Here is a 21,035-nt window from a genome sequence, read left to right as displayed (position 1 = left end):
CCCCAGGCACAGTCAACAGGTTCATAATTAAATTCATCTTCTTTCTCCCCTGTTTAAGCCTGTTATAATCCACATCCCATCAGAGCACCTCCCAGGTTCTTTAAAAAAGTTTTTCTCCATACCCAGCCGAATTCAGTCAGTCTGATGGGTCTCTTGAATCTACTTTCCTGATCATCCATTAACTTACTTTAACTCAACATGCCTGGCCTGGATTCTCTCTCTTTTTTTTTTTTTTTTTTTAATAAATTTATTTATTTTCAGCTGCTTTGGTTCTTTGTCGCTGTGTGCGGCTTTCCCTAGTTGCGGCGAGCGGGGGTACTCTTCCTTGTGGTGCGCGGGCTTCTCATCGCGGTGGCTTCTCTTGTTGCGGAGCACGGGCTCTAGGGGCGCGGGCTTCAGTAGTTGTGGCTCGTGGGCTCTAGAGCACAGGCTCAGTAGTTGTGGCGCACGGCTTAGTTGCTCCGCGGCATGTGGGATCTTCCCGGACCAGGGCCTCTAACCCGTGTCCCCTGCATTGGCAGGCAGATTCTTAACCACTGCGCCACCAGGGAAGCCCTGGCCTGTATTCTTTCAAAACCTTCAACCTCATCTCCCTGGACCTAGCCTTGCCTCCATGAATCATTTGTGCCACACTCTCACTCTCTAATTAATTTTAGAGATTAGTTCAGTCCCATGCTTTAGTGACTCCCCTTATCCTTCTGGGAACAAGCCAAGCCACGTACCTCACTCTTCCAGCCTCCTTTCTGTATTTCTGCTCCTGTTTACTTCCTGCCACTCCAAGTTGCCCACCTGCAGCTGTGCTTCGGCAATAGGGTACGACTCACACTTAATCTGATACATGTGGTTTTCTTCTCTGTTCGCCACTTAGCTCTGAATATTCTTCCTTCCACCTGCCAAATTCTTAGTCGTTTGACCAAATGCAGGTTTATTTGTTTTCCTTTCCAGACCCCTTTCTTAGCCAAAAAATAACCCACTCTTGTACACTAGTTATGGCCCTTTTGCTAGTTTCCATGCTATAGTCACCATGCTGTTTGTATTTTATTTATTTACATATATCTTCTCTCCATTAGACCAGTGAGTCCTTGGAAGCAAGAGTTGAGTCTTTTTAGTCTGTTTCTCCAGACTGAATGAATCATAGTACTTGGTACAAGAGGCACCAAAGGGAAACTTCTCGGACTCGTGTTTCCTGGGGTAAGAGTACCTGTAAGAGCTGTGACACCAAACTCTTCACAAATACCCTTGGATTGGAGTGATTTTGCTAAAAATCACTTCAAAAACTTCTTTTTCTCTGTTCAGCAGTGGCTTTCTTTATGGCATTTCACTCTTTCAACTTGTCTCATAAAATTAAAAGGCAAAAAAACTCAGAGAAGTTTCTTAACATAATCTTCTGTACTCCATAATCTCCCGATGGCTATTTTTCTTATATAATAAAATCTCAAGGGAAGAAAATTATATAACCTCACTCAATAACCCACTTGAGTGTTCAACTACCTTAATTTTTATGCAATATGAATTGACATTGCTGTAGTCATTTCTATTCTTTTTTAAAATGGACAATATGTTGGTTACATTTTCCTTATATCAGTCTTTTCATCTATTTTAAGACAATGTCAACTAATATTGAACAAAAATATCTCAATTAAATCAAGAGTTATTGATACTCATTCATCTTTTGCAAATGCTTAACTTTCAACCTTATCCAAGATACAGAGGTTTTGGCTCCAGTTTAACTTGAATCTTTCATCTCTTTTTGTGTTATTTATCCACTTATGAATTAATATATATCAGTGTATTAACATACTCATAGTGAGAATTAATGGACTAAAATCTTTTTTGAGATAGTTGTTTTATATAAGTAGAAACCAGTATATATGTTAAATCAGTCAAGGTTATATGCAAATCGCTAGCCATCAAAAGCCCTAATTTTATAATTATGTTTTTGCCTTATAGTACTTTGCTTTTTGAGGCATTTGTGATATTTTTTAAAGTATACAAATATGATTTTGTTTTCTAATTACCATAGCAAGCAAGATTCCTGACTGCTTCATTAATAGCTAAGATCATTTCAGGAAAAGACTATTTGGCTCATCTTACAAGCAAGGATGACTTGGTAATGTGGTACAAGTAACAATGTATATGTCAGTTGCATATTTTCATAGGTTCTTATTAAATAGTGCTTGAAACAATGAGTTCCAGATTTGGAAAGTGGTCATTTCAACATTCTGTCTGCATATTATCCAGTGCAGCCACTGCAACACAGCACTAACAATTCAAGACATCTTTTAGCTTTTCTTTAGAATCTTGGCAGCTGTGCTTGACAAGGCAAAGACCCTTCAATCTTTATATTTCTAGTTGAAATAAAAGCACTGGAACTCTCTTTTCTTACCTTTCATAACTAAAGTCTAGACTGTATGATTTGGAGCCTTTCTGTTTTGAGAAAAGGAACTTGGATTTCAAATGCTCAAAGAACCATTTTCTGTCAAATTCAACTGTAGATCTTTTCTCCTGTTCCCTGATTAGGTTCAATCAGGCATCATCAATCCTAGAAGGTATCAGAAGAGAGAAACTAATATTCTTCCCTTCATAGTCATAAACCTGGAAAGGGCTTTCAAATGAAAGGTTAAAATCCTGACAAACTTCATTTTTGTCCTTAATAAGTTTACCAAGATTTAGCTCAAATCTATGTAAGTTTCCTTTCTATCCATATCCTCCCAAATATGCCCTTTCACTAAAAGTATTTGCAGTCTTTCATTGAACATCGTTGCTACTTCAGGACCGAAGTGGAGAAAAGCTGTAAAGAGTGTTGCACTTTTTAAAAAGTACGTAAATACACCACATCAATGTAAAATTGTAGATGGACAGTAATTCTGCAGTGACTAAGAAGGTTACATTAAAACCGGTGTCACATGTTGGAACATTCATTCAGAAAAACATCTGATTTGATGTAAGATACAGATATGTAGGCTTCATAGTGAAACAGTAGGGAGGTAAGAGTTTTCTGAGTGAATAAATTTATGATTATCTGTAGCATGCAAAAGTGTTATGGGACCTCACTAAATGAGAAGTAGAAGAAATACCCTGCCCTGGATACAAATTGAGTAAGGAAATAGAAGAATGATTAACAAAATTGAACTATACATAATTCCATGAGTACAATCATAATGGCTTGAGAACAAACTTTTTGATAGTTTTCACAGCTGCATTCCAGTGTATTACTACATTTCATCTTCACATTTGGACAGGAATGATTATCCCCATTTTGTGGAAGAGGAAAGTGATTCCCAATGGTTTGTCCTATAGACAGGGGCTCATAAGTGATGGAACTAAGGGGCACAAATCCACATTTCAACTCGGTCCAGTCTTCTTCCAACTATAGAATATGTTGCCCTTCAACCATAAAATATTTGAGAAAAAACTGCATCCTCCTCTGGATTCAGTTTTAAGACGAATTTTACCATTTTCATTGTTAGGCTTAAAACAAAAATGAATTGCAAAATTTGCACTTAAAACTAAAAAGTATTTTCTTCCCTATTACTCACTTTATAGATATTTACAAATATAAAAATGTGATTTTATTCTAATAACATTTTCCTCATTGTTGAAAACATGTATATATAAAATATTTAAAGAATAAAAATCTCCATAATTCTATCACAACATTCTCACAGGAATTAAGACTTATATCAAATTTTAAAAATTTTTATGGAATTGATAGCCAAAATTATATATCTCAGTTCTTATTAATATTTATATATTTTTCATTTGATTACCTATAAGGTTGAATATAATTTTTTAAATTTTGTGGTCATTCGAATTTCTCCTTTTGGAATTATCTGCCAGTGCTTTTTGCTCATATTACCATAGACATGTTTATGTTTTACAAAGCTTTGTCATATGTTGCAAATTTTCCCACTTTGTTTATGTCTTTGAACTTGTGATGGCATATAAGTTTAAATTTTATGTGATTAAACATTTTGATTTCTTTTTTTACTTTGGTTTTGGTTTCATGGAACCAGAGGTAAGCTTACAACTTTCCATCCCAAGATCAGTTGGATATTTGTTCATATTTTCCAATTTTAATGATCTTATTCATTTTATATGTAGCCTTTTGATCAAGCTGTAATTTATTTTTAATATCATGTGTGATGAATTGCTGTCTTGATCTTTATTCTGAAGAGTTAGCCTATTGTCATAATACCATGCCTTGAAAAGTTGTTCTGTCCTCACAAGTATGAAATATTAAATTTATCAACTACTAGGTGCTTCTGTTTGCAGTGATCAGTGCTACTTAATTTTTCTCTCTTAATAGTTGCAGCATATTTGCACTACTTTAAGTTATTATAAATTTTGTAACATTTTAACAACTGTAGGGCAAGGGTTTTTAAAATCACTCTTCTCCAAAATTTTGTTTATTCTTTCCTGTTTGTTCCCTCTCAGTGAACATGGATAATTTTGTGAGATATCAAAAAAGTTAAGATTTGTATTGGAATAACATTTTGAGTAAAAATTAATGTGAAAGGCCTGACTGGATTTCCCATGGAGGAATATGATAGCTCTTGATTTATTTAGTACTTATTTCATGTTTGTCAATAAAGTTTTATAATTGACTTCTTATGGGTTCCACACATTCTTATTTGGGTTTTTCCTTGGTATTTCATGTTATGGAATATTAATATGAGTGCTAATTATTTCTTATTACATCTCCTTGTGGTTATGGCTAGTTCACAGAAAAGTCATTTATTTTTATTCGCTTGTCTTTAGTTTGCTTAATTCTTGTTAATATGAATAGATTTTTAGTTTATTCTGTTGGTCGTTTAAAATGGACAATAACACATTCTGAATCTAAAATTTTGTCTATTTCATATTTTAAGCCAAACAAAAGTATATAATTATATTTATAGAGCTGTTCCATTAGAATTACTGTATATCATTCTCAATAGTACAAACCAAATAATGTACCAATGAATTCTAATGTTCCTCTTTGATTTAACATTTATTTTGAAGAAGCTGTTATAAATGACAGGGTTTGGGGGTTTGTATTTAAATATTTTCAGTTGATGATTATTTTTATTATTATATTGTGGCCAGAAAATGTAGCCAGCATGATTTTTATCTGAGGTGCTTTAGTAAGGTTTTCTTTTTGGTCTACATATGTTTAATTTCTGTAAAATATACTGCACAGTTGAAAAACAGTGAATTATGTGCTGTGTACAACACTAAAATTCATCATTATGTTCATCAATCTACATTCTTATGTTATTTTATATGATTGATCTATTATTGATTTATAGAGATCCATTAAAGTCTCATTCTATAATCATATTTGTCTATTTCCCATTGGATATCCAACATACGGTTATTTGTATATTGTGGTGTTTGATTATTGGTCACTTAAAGATATATGATCATCTAGTTTTCCTATGTGAAATTTATTTTATCATTTTTTAAATTGAATTCATCTTGTCTTATATTAGCCTTATTGTACTTCTTTTCTTTAGGTTTGCCTAATGTTTGTTGGCTTGAGTCATTTTATATTTGGATTTTTCTTATAAGCAAAATGTTATTAGCTTTTATTTTTACCTAATCTGGATACTCAGTCTGGATATTTTTCCCTTTTAATAGGTGAGTTTACTTAATATTTTAATAGCTACTATAAATATCAGGTTTCATTTTACCTGGACCAAACAGTTTTCAGTGTTTTTTTCTGTTCTGTTTTGTCAATTCCTTTCTGTTTTGTCATTGTCTTTTGACATTGATTGGTAATTTCTTGATTTATTTACTCTTTTTGGAATTATAGCCAAAGAGAGTTGACATCTATTCTGTTAGAAATTGGTATCGGTCATTCTTTAAATTCCTTATCATTTCCAAGATTGTGTTTTCTGATGGAAAGTGAAGGGCACAAGTATTCCCCAAAGAAACTTCTTTCATCAGAATGTTGTCTTTCATTTCATTTGGTGTTACTGTCCTTGCCACAAAAAAACTTCAGCAGTGCCCAGTCCATGCTTGACCAGATCACACGTTTCTGGGTATTAGGACGCCCCTCAGGGCTCCAAGCAGGCAGAAAGCATAGGAATAAGACCTTCCATTCTCACCCAAACTTTCTTTTGCTGTTACTCTTTGACCCACATTTATGGTGTGACAGGTTGCATCTGCCAGCTTTATTTTTACTTACTCCCACAAAAACAGCTTTTTTGAATAAGGCAAAATTAAAATTGTTAAATCTCCATTCTCCAAGATTTCAAATCAGATCGAGTCATACTATCTCAAAGAGAAATTCCTAAAATTTTGGCTGGGAATATGTCAGGTATCACTAGTTTCTAACAATAGCTCAGTCATTTCCCTCTTTACTGATTTATAAATTATTTCAGTATGAACTCAAATGTGTGAGGAATAGTATGCAATCTTGTAAAGCTATTTCTTGAGTTGTGGCTTTTGACCCAGTTTATATACTATGTGAAGAAGGATAAATAATAACTTTGCATGGGAATTATTAATTTTAAGAAGCACATGGCCAGATGTGTATATAATGAACTCTCTATCTGCGATAGATCTTCCGTCAGCTCTTATTGCTTGGGATATTAAAATTTTCTCTTATTTTCCCCCAAATAATATGACTCTCTTTTTTATGTACTCATTGACCATAGGCTAGGTATTAGTACATAATCCTGATTTCAGGTAATTCATTAACTTATTTCTTCTCATAATTCAGAAAGACTACTCACTTCATACTTCTTAGACTCTCAGTTAGGAAATATTTTGAATTATACATGAACCATGGTCATAAAATTGGGAATTAGACAATACTCTGGCTCATTGCCTTCTCTACATGATTACCTATATATCTTTCCTTGCAGTTCAATTATTTTCAGGATATTCAATTAAAGTTCTGTCATGAAAAGAAGCATTTCCATAGACAAGCGCTCAAACTACTTAAATACGATAGTTCTTGGCACAACTACCCATTGAAACTGAAATTTTCAAAAGGGACAAAAAGGAAAGGCTATAAGTAAATAAGGGGGAAAGGGAATTTGATGAGTTTTATTTCATAAGAGTAAGAAGTCATTGAAGTATAAAACACATGACAATGATATTTCAAAAGTCAATAGATGAAAACTCAACTCTGCAACGTATATAAGAGCAAAGGGAGAAGATTAATGTTATAATTATAAAAAGATGCTTTTGAAGATTTGGATGAAAGTGTTTTGATTAGTGGTGCTCTGGTAAATATTTAACAACCAGCCGGGGGAGGGAGCTCAAGAGCCCAGATTTGTAAAGTTTGCTGATTTTCATAGCGTAAATACTCCTGACGTGATCAATTTCAAACTACCAATGTGAAGTCACTGAACACAGAATTGGGAAGAAATGTGCCCCATGACTCTCATGAGCCAGTGGGAGCCAACTCCAGCATACTGCTGGTATGGTTTTTGTAACATTTAAAAAAATTGTTATCAGGCTATGTAAGATCTAACTGGTAAAAATAAAGAATACCTTGTGCCTGGTGGTATGTACTTTCACACTTTAAGTAGTGAATGAGGCAGTGGCCATCATCAAAAAACCTACAAACAGTAAATGCTGGAGAGGGTGTGGAGAAAAGGGAGCCCTCTTGCACTGTTGGTGGGAATGTAAATTGATACAGCCACTATGGAGAACAGTATGGAGGTTGCTTAAAAAAACTAAAAATAGAACTACCATATGACCCAGCCATCCCACTACTGGGCATATACCCTGAGAAAACCATAATTAAAAAAGAGACATGTACCACAATGTTCATTGCAGCTCTATTTACAATAGCCAGGACATGGAAGCAACCTAAGTGTCCTTCGACAGATGAATGGATAAAGAAGATATGGCACATATATACAATGAAATATTACTCAGCCATAAAAGGAAACAAAATTGAGTTATTTGTAGTGAGGTGGATGGACCTAGAGTCTGTCATACAGAGTGAAGGAAGTCAGAAAGAGAAAAACAAATACCATATGCTAACATATATGGAGTCTTAAAAAAAAAAAAAAGGTTCTGAAGAACCTAGGGGCAGGACAGGAATAAAGACGCAGATGTAGAGAATGGACTTGAGGACACGGGGAGGGGGAAGGGTAAGCCTAGACGAAGTGAGAGAGTGGCATGGACATATATACACTATCAAATGTAAAATAGATAGCTAGTAAGAAGCAGCCACATAGCCCAGGGAGATCAGCTCAGTGCTTTGTGACCACCTAGAGGGGTGGGATAGGGAGGGTGGGAGGGAGACGCAAGAGGGGGGAGATATGGGGATATATGTATATGTATAGCTGATTCACTTTGTTATAAAGCAGAAACTAACACACCATTGTAAAGCAATTATACTCCAATAAAGATTAAAAAAAACAAAAAAAAACAAAAAAAAAACCAAAGTGATTGAGACCATAGGACCAGAAACTCGTGGGTTTGATTCTCAGCAACATCACTTAATGTGTGATTTTAGTATGATTGCCTACTTTAAGCCTTAATATATTCATCTGTAAAATTCTGAACAATGAAAGCTATTTCACAGACATCTTGTGATGATTAAAAGACACAAGAATGTAGTTGGTATATTAAATAGATAATAATGATTATTTTTCTTCGTCTTCCATAAGACTCATTTCCTTCCTTCTGTCCTTATTCATTAGAAATTAGTAAAACGAGGTCAGAATTGATGTAGTGTATTTAGTAAAGACATGACAATGCCTCTAGCGTTGACACACCTGTATAGCTACCTGAAAATTGATCTTTTGTAGGAGGGAGAGTTGTTGAGAAATGCAGACACCAGAGGCAGAATTTGGGAAGAATTACCTACATTTGTTTTCCTTTCCATCTTTGACGTGTCAAAATAAGCACAAAACTTTGAAGAAGCTATGGGGCAGTGGCACACAGATAATCTTCATTACGCAATGTTGTTGCTTATCATTTTGTGGCCTCTGTGGTGAAAGAAAAGGAAGGCAAGGAATATGGAAGGGACATTGAGTTGGCCGACCTGTGGTATTTGCTACAAAAATACAATTTTAGAAACAGTAGAAGTAAGATGTCATGGGAATTCATGGAAGAAAATAACTTTGGGCTATAATAAACAGGGAAGACTTAAAAGCCTGACATTTAAAAGTAGTATGGAGGTTCCCTAAAAAAACAAAAATAGAGTAACCATATGATCCAACAATTGCACTCCTGGGCATATATCTGGAGAAAACTCTAATTCGAAAAGATACATGCACTCCATCGTTCATAGCAGCACTATTTACAATGGCCAAGACAAGAAAGCAACCTAAATGTCCATTGATAAATGAATGGATACAGATGTGGTACATATATACAATGGAATACTACTCAGCCCTAAAAAAGAATGAAATAATGCCATTTGCAGCAACATGGATGGACCTAGAGATTATTATACTAAATGAAGTGAGTCAGACAGAGAGAGACAAATATTACGGGATATCACTTACACGTAGAATCTAAAATATGATACAAATGAACTTACTTACAAAATGGAAACAGACTCACGGACATAGAAAACAAACTTGTGGTTACCAAAGGGGAAAGGGGGGAGGGATGAATTAGGAGTTTGGGATTACCAGATACAAACTAATATATATAAAATAGATAAACAACAAGGTCCTACTCTATAGCACAGGGAACTATATTCAATATCTTATCATAAACCATAATGAAGAAGAATACATAAAATTATGTATAACTGAATCACTTTGCTGTACACCAGAAACTAACACAATGTTGTAAATCAGCTACACTTCAGTTTTTAAAAGCTCAAAAAAATGGTATTTTTCAGGAGTTTGATGAATAGAAATAGATTTAAGACATTTTTGGTGACTCTAAAAAAAGTGAGCTGACACAGAAGTTTAAGAAATTAGCTTTTTTAATTAAAAATGAGTAACTTAATATATTCCAAATGCAACTTAAACCTAGAGTAGGATCAGGAGATATACTACAAAAGTAGCTTGGTACCATATTAAAAGATACTACGAGTTTGCCTTCTATTTTCCATATAATTAACATACCTGAAGATGCAAACACTATATTAGCTACTTTATATGTGCTTCTATTTAATTCTCAAATCAATACTAAAAATAAAGCATCATCTCATGCTATAGAAGAGGAAACTGCTGCCCAATTATACATGGCTGATCTGAGGTTATACAACTTATTACCAGAGAGACATTGAAAGTTTTTGACTAGGGAGGTAACATGGTAGGAAGTGTAAATTCCTACATTTCTTTAATATTTGCTAATTAAAATTCTTAACTTACTGTACACTAAAGGTATAATTAGCAACTATTGATTACTACAGATGCAGAATTGTTGTTCTTCAAGTAGTAGATGATAACATCTTAGTCTCTTTCCTTATGAAAGCAAGAGTGACCTCCCTAGCATTTCACTTACCTCTCTCCTCCTTTGCAACATATCATTGAAGGTGCTTTTGCCCTTTCTGGTATAAAAAACAAAGTTATCTAGGTAAGTATTTCAGGCTTTTTATCCAAGTCTTCACGAGGAATAAGTTAACCCATCTATTCTGTGCAATGCATGAATTTGGATTAATTTTTCAGTTTCATTTGCAGAGAACTAAGTATTGAGGAAATTTGAAACATGACAGGAAAATGTGAATGAGGAAAGGACAACATTTGCAAACATATGATTGTAGTCAAGAGGAAGGACTTAGTTGAAACATCATTCTCCTATAATTGTTCTTACGGAAATCACCAGTGACCTCCAAATTGATGAATCAAAAAAAACCAAAAAACAAAAACCCCAACAATCCTCAGCCCTCATCCTATCTTATACTTGGCAATATTTGCTTCAATTTGCAGAAACTACTTCTGTTTTCTAAAAACTATTTTATTGAGGTAAGGTTTACATACAAAAAAACTACATATTTAAAGTGTACAACTTGGTAAGTTTGGAGATATGTGTACATCTGTGAAACCATCACTATAATCTATACTGTAAACATAAAATATAAACATCCAAAAGTTTTCTCTTGCTCTCTTTACTATTTTTTGTTATAAGAACACTTAACATAAGATCTATGCTCTTAGCAAAATTTAAAGTATACAATACAGTATTATTAAATATAGGCACTGTGCTATATAATAGATCTCTAGTATATATTCATCTCACGTAACTGAAACTTCGTACCCTTTGACTAATACCTCCCCATTTACCCCTCCCTCTAGCCTCTGGCAACCACCATTCTACTCTCTGCTTCTATGAGTTTGACTATTTTAGATTCTTCGTGTAAAAGGGATCATGTATTATTTGTCATTTTGTGACTGGCTTTTTTCACTTAAGGTAATGGCCTCCAGGTTCATCCATGTTGTCACAAATGGCAGGATTTCCTTCTTTTTAAACCTGAATAACATTCCTCTGTGTTTGTGTGTGTAAAACATGCTTTTTTTATGCATTCATCTGTTGATGGGCACTCAGGTTGTTTCTTTAGCTTGCTTATTGTGAATAACACTGCAGTGAACATGGGAGTGCAGATACCTTTTCAAGATCATGATTTTAATTCTTTGGGTATATACCTAGAAAAGTGATTGCTAGATTATATGGTAGTTCTATTTTTAATATTTTGAGGAATCTTTATACTGTTTTTCATAGTGGCTGCAACAATTTACATTCCTACCAACAGTGCACAAGGGTCCGCTTTTCTCCACATCTGCAACAAATCTGTTATCTGTCTTTCTGATAATATTTAACAGATATGAAGCAGTATCCCTGTGGGTTTGTTTTGCATTTCTCTAATAATTAGTAATGTTGAGCACTTTTTAATATACCTGTTGGCAATCGTATGCCTTCTTTGGAGAAATGCCTATTTAGTTCCTTTGCCCATTTTTCAATCAGATTTTGTTTGTTTGCTGCTGAGTTGTAGGAGTTCTTTGTGTATTTTGGATGTTAACACTTTATCAGAAATATGGCTTGCAAATTTTCTCCCAATCTATAGCTTGCCTTTTCATTCTGATGATTATTTCCTTTGCTATGCAGAAGCTTTTTAGTTTGACATAGTCCCACTTGTCTATTTTTGCTTTTGTTGTCTGTGCTTTCGGTATCATATCCAAGAAATCATTACCAAGATCAATATCAAGCTTTTCCCGTATATTTTCTTCTGGGAGTTTTACAGTTTCAGGTCTCATGTTTAAGTTTTTAATTCATTTTCAGTTTATTTTGTGTATGGTGTAAGGAAGGGTCCAATTTCATTCTTTTACATGTATATATCTGGATTTACCATCACCATTTATTGAAGAGGCTGTCTTTTCCCCATTGTGTATTCTTAGCACCTTTCTCAAAGTTCAGTTGACAGTGTGTGGGTTTTCTTCTGGGCTTTCTATTGTGTTCCATTGGTCTGTATGTCTGTTTTTATGCCAGTACCATACTGTTTTGATTACTGTAGCTTTGTAATGTATTTGTAACCAGGAAGTGTGATACCTCCAACTTTGTTGCTCTTTCTAGTTCTATAAAAAATGCCTTTTGGATTTTGATAGGGATCACATTGAATTCTTATATCGCTTTGGATACTATGGACAATTTAAGAATATTAAGTTTTCCAATCCATGAACATGGGATGTCTTTGCAGTTATTTGTGTCTGCTTTAATTTTTTTTTTTCATCAGTGTTTTTATAGTTTTCAGTGTGCAAGTCTCTCACCTCCTTGGATAAGTTTTTTCCTAAGTATTTAATTTTTCTGGATGCTATTGTCAATGGGATTGCTTCCTTAATTTCCTTTATGGAGAGTGTATTGTTGGTGTATAGAAACATGTGATTTCTGTTTGTTGATTTTGTATCCTGCAACTTAGCTGAATTCATTTTTTAGGTCTAAATTTTTCTGTGTGTGTGTGTGGAGTCTTTAGGGGGTTTTTTACATATAAGATCATGTCATTTGGAAACAGAGATAATTTTACTTCTTCCTTTCTGATTTGGATGCCTTTTATTTCTTCTTCTTGCCTGATTGCTCCAGCTACGACTTCAATAACATGTTGAACTGAAGTGGTGCGAGTGAGCATCCTTGTCTCATTCCAGATCTTGGAGGAAAAGTCTTCAGTTTTTCACCATTGAGTATGATGTTATCTGTGGGCTTTTCATATATGGCCTTCATTGTATTGAGGTAAGTTCCTCCTATACTTATTTTGGGGAAAAGTGTTGATTTTGTCAAATGCTTTTTCTGCATCTGTTGAGATTGTTTTGTGACTTTTATCCTTCTTTCTGTTAATGTGGTAACACATTGATTGATGTGCATATGCTGAACCGTCGTCCTTGCATCCCAGAGACAAACCCCATTTGGTCCTGGTGTATTATCATTGTAATGTACTTCTTTTTTTTTTTTTTTTTTAACTGATAGTTTTGAAGAAGGGAGTGCTGTTTTTTTTAAATTTATTTATTTATTTATTTATTTATTTATGGCTGTGTTGGGTCTTCGTTTCTGTGCGAGGGCTTTCACTAGTTGTGGCAAGTGGGGGCCGCTCTTCATCGCGGTGTGTGGGCCTCTCATTATCACGGCCTCTCTTGTTGTGGAGCACAGGCTCCAGACACTCAGGCTCAGTAATTGTGGCTCACAGGCCCAGTTGCTCCGCGGCATGTGGGATCTTCCCAGACCAGGGCTCGAACCCGTGTCCCCTGCATTGGCAGGCAGATTATCAACCACTGTGCCACCAGGGAAGCCCTGTAATGTACTTCTGAATTTAGTTTTGCTAATATTTTTTTAAATATCTTTATTGGAGTATAATTGCTTTACATTGTTGTGTTAGTTGCTGCTGTATAACAAAGTGAATCAGCTATGTGTAGAAATATATATCTCCATATCCCCTCCCTCTTGTGACTCCCTCCCACCCTCCCTATCCCACCCCTCTAGGTGGTCACAAAGCACTGAGCTGATCTCCCTATTCTATGCAGCTGCTTCCCACTAGCTACCCATTTTACATTTGGTAGTATATATATGTCAACGCCACCCTCTCACTTCGTCTCAGCTTACCCTTCCCCCTTCCTGTGTCTAGTCCATTTGGTATATCTGCATCTTTATTCCTGTCCTGCCCCTGGGTTCTTCAGAGCCTTTTTTTTTTTTTTTTTAGATTCCATATATATGTGTTAGCATACAGTATTTGTTTTTCTCTTTCTGACTTACTTCACTCTGTATGACTAACTCTAGGTCCATCCACCTCACTACAAATAACTCAGTTTCATCTCTTTTTTTGGCTGAGTAATATTCCATTGTTTATATGTGCCACATCTTCTTTATCCATTCATCTGTTGATGGACACTTAGGTTGCTTCCGTGTCCTAGCTGTTGTAAATAATGATGCAATGAACACTGTGGTATATGACTCTTTTTTTTTTTTTAACATCTTTATTGGAGTATAATTGCTTTACAATGGTGTGTTAGTTTCTGCTTTATAACAAAGTGAATCAGTTATACATATACATATGTTCCCATATCTCTTCCCTCTTGCGTCTCCCTCCCTCCCACCCTCCCTATCCCACCCTCTAGGTGGTCACAAAGCACTGAGCTGATCTCCATGTGCTATGCGGCTGCTTCCTACTAGCTATCTATTTTACATTTGGTAGTGTATATATGTCCATGCCACTCTCTCACTTCGTCCCAGCTTACCCTTCCCCCTCCCCATGTCTTCAAGTCCAAATCCAGTCTTTACATCTGCATCTTTATTCCCATCCAGCCCCTGTGTTCTTCAGAACCATTTTTTTTTTAAGATTCCATATATATGCGTTAGCATATGGTATTTGTTTTTCTCTTTCTGACTTACTTCACTCTGTATGACAGACACGAGGTCCATCCACGTCAATACAAATAACTCAATTTCGTTTCCTTTTATGGCTGAGTAATATTTCATTGTATATATGTGCCATATCTTCTTTATCCATTCATCTGTCGAAGGACACTTAGGTTGCTTCCATGTCCTGACTATTGTAAATAGAGCTGCAATGAACATTGTGGTACCTGTCTCTTTTTTAATTATGGTTTTCTCAGGGTATATGCCCAGTAGTGGGATGGCTGGGTCATATGGTAGTTCTATTTTTAGTTTTTTAAGGAAACTCCATACTGTTCTCCATAGTGGCTGTATCAATTTACATTCCCACCAACAGTGCAATAGGGTTCCCTTTTCTCCACACCCTCTCCAGCATTTATTGTTTGTAGCTTTTTTGATGATGGCCATTCTGACCGGTGTGAGGTGATACCTCATTGTAGTTTTCATTTGCATTTCTCTAATGATTAGTGATGTTGAACATCCTTTCATGTGTTTGTTGGCAGTCTGTATATCTTCTTTGGAGAAATGTCTATTTAGGTCTTCTGCCCATTTTTGGATTGAGTTGTCTGTTTTTTTGGTATTGAGCTGCATGAACTGCTTGTATATTTTGAAGATTAATCCTTTGTCTGTTGCTTCGTTTGCAAGTATTTTCTCCCATTCTGAGGGTGATCTTCTCGTCTTGTTTATGGTTTCCTTTGCTGTACAAAAGCTTTTAAATTTCATTAGGTCCCATTTGTTTATTTTCGTTTTTATTTCCATTTCTCTAGGAGGTGGGTCAAAAAGGATCTTGCTGTGATTTATGTCATAGAGTGTTCTGCCTATGTTTTCCTCTATGAGTTTTATAGTGTTTGACCTTACATTTATGTCTTTTTAATCCATTTTGAGTTTATTTTTGTGTGTGGTGTTAGTGGATGTTCTAATTTCATTCTTTTACATGTAGCTGTCCAGTTTTCCCAGCACCACTTATTGAAGAGGATGTCTTTTCTCCATTGTATATTCTTGCCTCCTTTATCAAAGATAAGGTGACCATATGTGCGTGGGTTTATCTCTGGGCTTTCTGTGCTGTTCCGTTGATCTATATTTCTGTTTTTGTGCCAGTACCATACTGTCTTGATTACTGTAGCTTTGTAGTATAGTCTGAAGTCAGGGAGCCTGATTCCTCCTGCTCTGTGTTTCTTTCTCAAGATTGCTTTGGCTATTCGGGGTCTTTTGTGTGTCCATACAAATTGTGAAATTTTTTGTTCTAGTTCTGTGAAAAATGCCATTGGTAGTTTGATTGGGATTGCATTGAATCTGTAGACTGCTTTGGGTAGTATAGTCATTTTCACAATGTTGATTCTTGCAATCCAAGAACTTGGTATATCTCTCCATCTGTTTGTATCACCTTTAATTTCTTTCATCAGTGTCTTATAGTTTTCTGAGTACAGGTCTTTTACCTCCTTTGGTAGGTTTATTCCTAGGTATTTTATTCTTTTTGTTGCAATGGTGAATGGGGTTGTTTCCTTAATTTCTCTTTCTGATCTTTTGTCGTTAATGTATAGGAATGCAAGTGATTTCTGTGCATTAATTTTGTATCCTGAAACTTTACCAGATTCACTGATTAGCTCTAGTAGTTTTCTGGCATCTTTAGCTCTAGTAGTTTTCTGGCATCTTTAGGATTCTCTATGTATAGAATCATGTCATCTGCAAAGAGTGACAGTTTTACTACTTCTTTTCCAGTTTGTATTCCTTTTATTTCTTTTTCTTCTCTGATTGCCGTGGCTAGAACTTCCAAAACTATGTTGAATAAGAGTGGCGGGAGTGGACATCCTTGTCTTGTTCCTGATATTAGAGGAAATGCTTTCAGTTTTTCACCATTAAGAATGATGTTTGCTGTGGGTTTGTCCTATATGGCCTTTATTATGTTGAGGTAGGTTCCCTCTATGCCCACTTTCTGGAGAGTTTTTATCATAAATAGATGTTGAATTTTGTCAAAAGCTTTTTCTGCATCTGTTGAGATTATCATCTGTTTTTTTTTTTTTAAAGATTGATTGATTGATTGATTGATTGATTGCTATGTTGGGTCTCCGTTTCTTTGCTAGGGCTTTCTCTAGCTGCGGCAAGTGGGGGCCACTCTTCATCGCGGTGCACGGGCCTCTCACTATCGCGGCCTCTCTTGTTGCGGAGCACAGGCTCCAGACGCGCAGGCTCAACAGTTGTGGTTCATGGGCCCAATTGCTCCACGGCATGTGGGATCCTCCCAGACCAGGGCTCGAACCCGTGTCCCCTGCATTAGCAGGCAGATTCTCAACCACTGCGCCACCAGGGAAGCCCCCTATCATCTGGTTTTTATCCATCAGTTTGTTAATATGGTGAATCACATTGATTTGCATGGATTGAAGAATCCTTGCATTGCTGGGATAAACCCCACTTGATCATGGTGTATGATTCTTTTAATGTGCTGCTGGATTCTGTTTGCTAATATTTTGTTGAGGATTTTTGCATCTATGTTCATCAGTGATATTGGCCCGTAGTTTTCTTTTTTTGTGACATCTTTGTCTGGTTTTAGTATCAGGGTGATGGTGGCCTCGTAGAATGAGTTTGGGAGTGTTCCTCCCTATGCTATATTTTGGAAGAGTTTGAGAATGATAGTTGTTAGCTCTTCTCTATATGTTTGTTAGAATTCGCCTATGAATCCATCTGGTCCTGGGCTTTTGTTTGTTGGAAGATCTTTAATCACAGTTTCAGCAGCAGTGCTTGTGATTGATCTGTTCATATTTTCTATTTCTTCCCGGTTCAGTCTTGGAAGGTGGTGCTTTTCTAAGAATTTGTCCATTTCTTGAAGGTTGTCCATTTTATTCCATATAGTTGCTTGTAGTAATCTCTCATGATTGTTTGTATTTCTGCAGTGTCAGTTGTTACTTCTCCTTTTTCATTTCTAATTCTGTTGATTTGAGTCTTCTCCCTTTTTTTCTTGATGAGTCTGGCTAAAGGTTTATCAATTTTGTTTATCTTCTCCAAGAACCAGCTTTTAGTTTTATTAATCTTTTCTACTGTTTCCTTTATTTCTTTTTCATTTATCTCTGATCTGATCTTTATGATTTCTTTCCTTCTGCTAACTTTGGGTTTTTTTTTTTTTTTCTTCTTTCTCTATTTGCTTTAGGTATAAGGTTAGGTTGTTTATTTGAGATTTTTCTTGTTTCTTGAGGTAGGATTGTATTGCTATAAACTTCCCTCTTAGAACTGCTTTTGCTGCATCCCATAGGTTTTTAGCCATCATGTTTTCATTGTTATGTGTTTTTAGGTATTTTTTGATATCCTCTTTGATTTCCTCAATGATCTCTTGGTTATTTAGTAGAGTATTGTTTAGCTTCCATGTGTTTGTATTTTTTACGGTTTTTTTTCCTGTAATTGATATCTAGTCTCATAGCATTGTAGTCAGAAAAGATAATTGATATGATTTCAGTTTTCTTAAATTTACCCAGACCCAAGATATGATCTATCCAGAGAATGTTCCATGAGCACTTGAGAAGAAAGTGTATTCTGTTTTTTTCAATGGAATGACCTATAAATAACAATTAAGTCCATCTTGTTTAATGTGTCACTTAAAGCTTGTGTTTCCTTATTTATTTTCATTTTGTTTGATCTGTCCATTGGTGAAAGTGGGGTGTTAAAGTCCCCTACTATTTTGTTACTGTCAATTTCCCCTTTTATGACTGTTAGCATTTGCCCTATATCTTGTGGTGCTCCTATATTGGGTGCATAAATATTTACAATTATTTTATCTTCTTCTTGGCTTGGTCCCTTGATCATTATGTAGTGTCCTTCTTTGTCTCTTGTAATAGTCTTTATTTTAAAGTCTACTTTTTCTGATATGAGAATTGCTACTCCAGCTTTCTTTTTATTTCCCTTTGCATGGAATATCTTTTTCCATCCCCTCACTTTCAGTCTGTATGTGTCACTAGGTGTGAAGTGGGTCTCTTGTAGACAGCATATATAGGTTTTTGTTTTTGTATCCATTTAACCAGTCTATGTCTTTTGGTTGGCGTATTTAATCCATTTAAGGTAATTATCGATATGTATGTTCCTATTACCATTTTCTCAATTGTTTTGGGTTTGTTATTGTAGGTCTTTTCCTTCTCTTGTGTTTCCTGCCTAGAGAAGTTCCTTTAGCATTTGTTGTAAAGCTGGTTTGGTGCTGCTCATTTCTCTTAGCTTTTGCTTGTCTGTAAAAGTTTTAATTTCTCCATCAAATCTGAATGAGATCCTTGCTGGGTAGAGTAATCTTGGTCATAGTGTTTTCCCTTTCATCACTTTAAATATGTCCCACCACTCCCTTCTGGCTTGCACAGTTTCTGCTGAAAGTTCAGCTGTTAACCTTATGGAGACTCCCTTGTATGTTGTTTGTTGCTTTTTCCCTGATGCTCTTAATATTTTTCTTTGTATTTAATTTTTGATAGTTTGATTAATATGTGTCTTGGCATGTTTCTCCTTGGATTTATCCTGTATGGGACTCTCTGTGCTTCCTGGTCTTGACTGACTATTTCCTTTCCCATATTAGAGAAGTTTTCAACTATAATCTCTTCAAATATTTTCTTAGTCCCTTTCTTTTTCTCCTCTTCTTCTGGGACCCCTATAATTCGAATGTTGGTATGTTTAATGTTGTCCCAGAGGTCTCTGAGACTGTCCTCAATTCTTTTTATTCTTTTTTCTGTATTCTGCTCTGTGGTAGTTATTTCCACTATTTTATCTTCCAGGTCACTCATCCGTTCTTCTACTTCAATTATTCTGCTCTTGATTCCTTCTAGAGAATTTTTAATTTCATTTATTGTTTTGTTCATCATTGTTTGTTTGCTCTTTAGTTCTTCTAGGTCCTTGTTAAACGTTTCTTGTATTTTCTCTATTCTATATCCAAGATTTTGGATCATCTTTACTATCATTACTCTGAATTCTTTTTCAGGTAGACTTCCTATTTCCTCTTCCTTCTTTTGGTCTGGTGGGTTTTTACCTTGCTCCTTCATCTGCTGTGTGTGTCTCTGTCTTCTCATTTTGCTTAACTTACTGTGTTTGGGGTCTCCTTTACACAGGCTGCAGGTTTGTAGTTCCCATTGTATTTGGTGTCTGCCCGCAGTGGGTAAGGTTGGTTTCGTGGGTTGTGTAGGCTTCCTGGTGGTGGGGACTAGTGCCTGTGTTCTGGTGGATGAGGCTGGGTCTTGTCTCTCTGGTGGGCAGGACTGCATCCTGTGGTGTGTTTTGGTGTGTCTGTGAACTTATTATGATTTTAAGCAGCCTCTCTGCTAATGGGTGGGGTTGTGTTCTTGCCTTGCTAGCTGTTTGGTATGGGGTGTCCAGCACTGTAGCTTAGTGGTCATTGAGTGGAGGTGGGTCTTAGCATTAAGGTGGAGATCTCTGGGAGAGCTCTCGCCGATTGATATTACATGGGGCCAGGAGGTCTCTGTCCTGAATTCGGCTCTCCCACCTCAGAGGCTCAGACCTGACACCCAGCTGGAACACCAAGCCCCTGTCAGGCACACGGCTCTGTGTTACAGCAATGAAACTGATGAAGATCAATGTGATATCAGGTTTTAAGTATTGCTGAAAGTCTAATGTTAACTTGAAGCTACCATGTAATGCATGAATGGCTGGGATCCTCTTCCCACTTTCTAGGAGCTTAGAGTCTGATAAGCCTTCCTCTCCCTTTTCAGTCCAATCTATCTTCCCAGCACTGCCATGTCACCTTTCCAAATCTACTTTTCTAATATTTTTTTGAAGACTTTTGCAACCGTATTCACCACAGGTATTGGATGTAGTTTTATTTTCTTGTGGTATCTTTATCAGGCTTTGATATTAGGGTGTTGCTGGCCTCATACAATGAGTTTAGAAGTGTCCCCTCTTCTATTTTTGGAAGAGTTTAAGGAAGATTGGTCTTAATTCTTTAAGTGTTTTGTCGAGTTCACCTATGAAGGCATCTGGTCCTGAGCTTTTTCTTTGATGGGAGATTTTTTTTTCTGATGCAGTCCCCTTATTTGATATTAACCTGTTCATGCTTTCTATTTCTCCTTGATTCAGTCTTGGTCAGTTGTTATGTTTCTAGGAATTTATTTCATCTACAATTCCAATTTTTGTTGTATAATTATTAATAATAGTCTCAAGATTTCTAAAAATTTCTGTGGCTTCACTGTAATGTTTCCCCTTTCATTTCTGATTTTATCTATTTGAGTCACTCCCTTTTTTTCTTGGTTAATCTATCTAAGGGTTTGTCAATTTTGTTG

Source organism: Eschrichtius robustus, chromosome 6 (genome assembly GCF_028021215.1).
Source record: "Eschrichtius robustus isolate mEscRob2 chromosome 6, mEscRob2.pri, whole genome shotgun sequence".
Classification (NCBI taxonomy): domain Eukaryota; kingdom Metazoa; phylum Chordata; class Mammalia; order Artiodactyla; family Eschrichtiidae; genus Eschrichtius; species Eschrichtius robustus.
Note: the sequence above shows the minus strand (reverse complement) of the source record.